The 5,351-nt window shown below is 43.1% G+C and overlaps 1 long non-coding RNA gene across 2 annotated transcripts; it reads right to left on the reverse strand.

Annotated features, from left to right (window-relative positions):
- Nucleotides 1-2,700: 2,700 nt before the first annotated feature.
- LOC104860666 lies at nt 2,701-5,007 on the reverse strand. Of its 2 annotated transcripts, XR_779759.3 has the most exons (4): nt 4,848-5,007; nt 4,047-4,085; nt 3,635-3,679; nt 2,701-2,905 (listed from the first exon to the last, which is right to left on the reverse strand). It is a non-coding gene; the product is annotated as an uncharacterized LOC104860666 (long non-coding RNA). The 2 variants fall into 2 exon arrangements; XR_779762.3 differs by lacking the exon at nt 3,635-3,679.
- Between the last annotated feature and the right edge of the window lie 344 nt (nt 5,008-5,351).

A 5,351-nucleotide genomic window follows, 5' to 3' on the forward strand; every position in this document is an offset into this window, starting at 1 on the left:
ATGAAAAGGAAAAAAATGTCTGAGTATGTGATGTGCGTGCCTCGGGCCAAGGAGTGACCCTTTAGTTTTGGTTTTGCTGAATGGCCATGGACACACATCCTCATTTCAGCATGGCTGTCTTAAGGAGTCTCAGCTGAGTGGATGCAGCTTGTGTGGTCAAAAGTTCCGACAAAGCACAGGAGAGGATTAAGCCTGCCAGTCAAAGCAGGATCAGCAAATGTAAGAAGCTCTTGGCCTGTTGAGGCCATGGAGGGTGCTCTAGGACAGTTGACCAGCCAGGGCAGTGGTCAGAGGTTGAATGTCCAGATGGACATCTCCAGAGACAGAGCCAGCTTGCTGGGTATCCGGGAAGCAAGCATCAAAGCCATAGAAGAGAAGCCAGAAATGGTGGCCAACAGCAGTGACGTGTGCTGCTACACAGCACTGGAAAGAAAGTGAAAAACGCAAATGTGGCAGAGACCGCAGAGGGCCATGTTGGGGCAAAGGGTAGAATTCTTGGCATTTTTAGTAAGTTGACAGACACCTGTTGCAAGACGTCTACATGAAGCTCTGGCCTTAGGATTGTAGGAATATTGTCAGCATCCAAGAAAAGAGCCTCCAGTGTTGCTAGGCAGAGAATATCGTTAGGGTTGTAAGTGAATTGGTGGCAATATTTTAAGGATATTTAATTGTGCTATAAAATATAAGGAAAACTAAAGCTAATTTACAAAAACTAAATAGAATGCATGAGTATGCAACAGATTTTTTTAAAGGAGGGGGTCTCTCAAAAACGTTAAGCACAGAATTAATCAAATGATCTAGTAATTGTAAACCAGTGTTCATAGAACCATTGTTCATGATAGCCAAAAGCTATCATGAAGCAACTAAAATGTTCATGAAATAAGCAAATTAATAAAGTAATATATATGTATAATGAATACTAGTCAGCCTTAAGCGAAATGAAATTCTGATATGTGCTACGACATAAAGGAACCTGGGAAGCATTCTGGTGAGTGAAGCCAGCCAGACACAAGAGGACAATGACTGTACAATTCCATTTATCCTAGGTACCTGGAGAAGGCAAATTAATAGAAACAGGGAGAACAGAGGTGGCCAGGGACTCGAGGCCAGGAGAAATGAAGAGCTTTGTTTAACACATCACACATTCTGTTTAACCCAATGAAATAGTTCTGGAAATGGATAGTAGTGGTGGTTATACAACATCGAGCATGAATTCGTACTACTGAACTGTTCTTAAGTGTGGTCAAAATAACAAATTTGATTTTATGTTGAGTGTACTTTTTTGAAAATGTTGCTTGTGGACAGAAAAACTGGAAGGGCTGGGTTGTACAGTACGAATTGTGCCATCTCTGGTGAGACAGCAGTGCTACCCTTAAATCAGCCTCTGTTGGCGACACTTCATGGCCTTACCTGGCCTCACATAGGCTTTGCCTAGAAACATAAAAAAGCCCAGGGAGCTGAGCAAGGCGCTATTTGGCCAGGCATCCTTCCCTGACAGAGAAGACGGCTTCGGCTCCAGGCAGTCTTCTCTGCAACTGTGCTCGTTCAAAACTCCATGCTTGTGGTAGGAAAAGCTGGGCTGACTGAGCACACTTGGCAGATGGACAGTGAGAAACAAGTAGTGGTCCTCCCCTTGCACTGTGACCTGTGTGGTGAGCCAAGCTCGTATTCTTCCCCTTGAAAACACTGGTGATTTTTAACTGATCCAATCACCCACGTGACCTGAGCACCTTACGGGGTCTGACACATTTCTTGTTGAGGCAGTGGAAGCTATTACTGTACCAAGGACGTTTCTCACACAGTGTTAGACCATCACTGTGCAAGAAATGGTAAAAAAACCAATGTAGAAAGGCAGTAAGGGTTAGAGAAAGATCAAGAGGTAAAGAATTAAAAGAATCCTACCACAGTGATACACGTGCACCCATGTTCATAGCAGCACAATTCGTGATAGCTAAAACTTGGAAGCAACCCAACTGCCCATCAATGGGAGACTGGATAAAGAAAATGTGGCTTATTTATAAAATGGAGGACTACTCAGCCATAAAGAACAAGAAACTAGAGACATTTATAGCTAAATGGATGCGCACTGAGGCGATACTCTTAAGTGAAATAAATAGGACGCGTATGTGTAAGTATCAAATAGCTTCTCTAGTGTGAGAAACTGAAAGTGTAAATAAGGACTAAAAGGGATGGCAGATAACGTGAAATAGGAAGGAAAGGTGCAAAGTAGAAGGGGAAATAGGCATGGGAAAAGAAAGAAGGGAATAGAATTAATATGATAAGAAAAAATGGAAACAAAGTCTTTGTAGATAGGGAGGGGTGGAGGGTTTGAAGGGAGGGCAGGGGAATGGGGAGAAAATAAAAAAAAGAAATGTGGGTGGCATGGTGACAAGTCAAGGGAACTGGGAGCATGGGGCAGCCCAGGATGGTAGGGAGTAACAAACACAACACAGAAGCTTTTCTTGTTGATCAGTGGAAACACACCCAAGCAAACAGCTGAGCCAACAGCTGGGCCGGCAGATGAGCCTGGTCTGATGACACAAAATCCATCTGTGTGTTCCAATACATTTGGAATTTTTCCAAGTGCACCTTCATGGAGAGAATAATGGATGAACCAGAAATGGTCCCTCAATGACATCTCTTAGCTTTTAAAAACATTACCCAGGAGAAAGGGAATAAGGTTTATTGAATAATACATTAATCTAGGTGTCATGAGTAACATTCGCAGTAGAAAAATGGGCCAATGGAAGGTCAGACTGATCCAGAGTCTCCACTGCTAAATGACCAGGCTGGTATCAGAACTCACATATGTCTGGCTATACACCCTGTGTCCATTTTCAAGGCACCAACTCAGGGCTAGAGAAGGTACAGCTCACAGGGGGCATCCAGATGGTCCTTTGGTCACCTAAAGAGAAGGCAGATTTTGTCCCCCAGTTACTTAGTGGAGAGGTTAAGGAATGTGCTACAGAGAAGACATATAACAATGTGAATCTAGGAGAAAAGGCAGAGAAATGAATTAAAGATACAGCTGGCTGGGTGCTAATTAGTTAACCTCTAATAAATGAGATAAAGAGTAGGATGCAATTACCCACTGCATAAAGGGACCGTAGGTGTTTCCCTCAGTGGGTAAACCCTTATGCATCCTTATGCTAATTCAAACTGAAAATGTCTAGAACCTAATTTTTTTCTATAAAGGAATACATGCCATTTTACTTTATTCTTTCCTATATTTATTCTGGAGAATGCATAAGTAAAAATCTGGATTATATAGACGACTAGATCCTGCAGAAGAGAAGAAGCAAGCCCTCAGAACAGCAGAGCCACAGTGCAGGTGATCCAGGCAGCCTGGCTGTGGGGCAGGGCCTTCCTAAGCAGGTGAGGCTGTGGTTCATCTAAGAACAGCAGCCCACCAAGAACGTGGTGCCTCCTCATCTCTGCTTTTCCTTTTTGTCCTTTCCAGGGCTGTTTGTCTTAGTATCTCATTGAGCTAAGAGGCTGCTCATGCTGCGAATTCAGAAAAACATTATTTCAGTGCTCAGACTCATGTAGCATCAAAGGCTATAACGATTTGAGTATGGGGGGTGGTTGCCAGGGGATGAGCTTTTAGAGGGTGATGGGTCATGAGGATTCTAACCTCATCGATGGACTGATCCACTCATAGATTCTTAATTTGATGGCACTGTTGAGAAGAGAGGAAACAGGAGGGGGCCCAGTTGAAGGGAGTAGGTCATGGGGCATGCTGTGGGGAGCTCTGTCTTGTTCCCCACCCCATCTTCTCTGGCTCTGACCCTCTGGTCTTCTTGGATGCCATGAAGTGAGTAGCTCTCCTCTGCCCTGGCCTTCTTCCATGATGTTTCTGCCTTACCACAGGCCTGGAAGGAATAGAGCCAGCCCACAGCAGACTGAAAATTCTTGAAGTGTGAGCCAAAATAAACCTGTAGTCCTTTAGGTTTCATTTTCGGGTGTTTTGTCACAGTGATGGAAAGCTAATGAAGGCCTTCTAATTTTTTTCTTTCTGGGATAGCTTATTAAACTTGCACACTTACCATTTAGAAATTGCAGGTAGTGCCATTCCTTCTGTGTACCTAAAAATGCAGAAGGAAGTACCTTAGAGTTTATAAAGAACTATGAAGTTTCTACAGCTACTAATTAGCTATGTAGGACTTGCTCATCAGCTATCCAAAGCTAAAGCTGAAAGCTCAGTTGTCCTTTCTTGCATTATCCAGTATCCAGTCAAGCTGTGATGTAGTTACAATGTAGTTTAACTGAGAACTACATAACGTGTCTTCAGTGAGGTCAGGACACACAAGTGAGACACAGGCAAAACACCGCTGGACAGGGCACACACTCCTGGGCGTACCCGGCTCCTCTGTGGACCGTGGCCAGGACCCTCAGCAGAATCACTGTGAAGAGGGTGTAGACGGCAGCACACCACAGACTTTCTTTAAACTTTGTGTCATTTACAGCTTCACCAGAAAGGAAACAAAGCTCCCCAGCCCCAGATATTCTTTTCTAGACTTGGTTTCAGGTCATTTCATTGTTTTCAGTAAAAGAAGTTTTTAGTAAAAACATACATAAATGTGGAGGTTATGTTTTCTTTTGTAATCATTTTTATTTAAATAATTTCACAAGGCTAAAAGAAATCTTTCCCGACCACCTATTCCAGTATTTGGTTTGGACAATACGTACATGGTAGGATCTCTGCAGAGGCAATTTAGATATTCTGTTGTCTTGACAAAAAGTAAATACAATTACATTATTTTCCCTAGTTTTACAGATGGTAAAATCAGGGGATGGCACAGATGATTGGCTTCAAATGACTAAGTAAGTTAGAGCTGGGCGCATACCTGGGTCACCTCAGATCTAGGTTGGCTCACTGTCCACGGCATAGATTTTCCACACAGCCTTGCATCTTCTTGGCTCTCTTGTAGTTTCAGACAATTGCGCATCTATTTTTAGCAGGCAAACCCACTGGGGAAGTGAGATGCTAACAAATGAAAGGAAAAGAATATAAGACCCAAGGGCTAAGTTAGAGCTGGGCGCATACCTGGGTCACCTCAGATCTAGGTTGGCTCACTGTCCACGGCATAGATTTTCCACACAGCCTTGCATCTTCTTGGCTCTCTTGTAGTTTCAGACAATTGCGCATCTATTTTTAGCAGGCAAACCCACTGGGGAAGTGAGATGCTAACAAATGAAAGGAAAAGAATATAAGACCCAAGGGCAGAATGACTGTCAGAGGAGAGACAACAGTTAAGGAGAGGAAAAAAAAAAAAAAAAAAAAAGGCTGTCAGAGAAGTTTAGGACATTTCAAGGATAAAATTTCAATGGATAAAGTGAATTATTGATGC

The sequence above is a fragment of the Fukomys damarensis genome, unplaced genomic scaffold (genome assembly GCF_012274545.1).
Source record: "Fukomys damarensis isolate Sample0158 unplaced genomic scaffold, DMR_v1.0_HiC HiC_scaffold_18, whole genome shotgun sequence".
Lineage (NCBI taxonomy): Eukaryota > Metazoa > Chordata > Mammalia > Rodentia > Bathyergidae > Fukomys > Fukomys damarensis.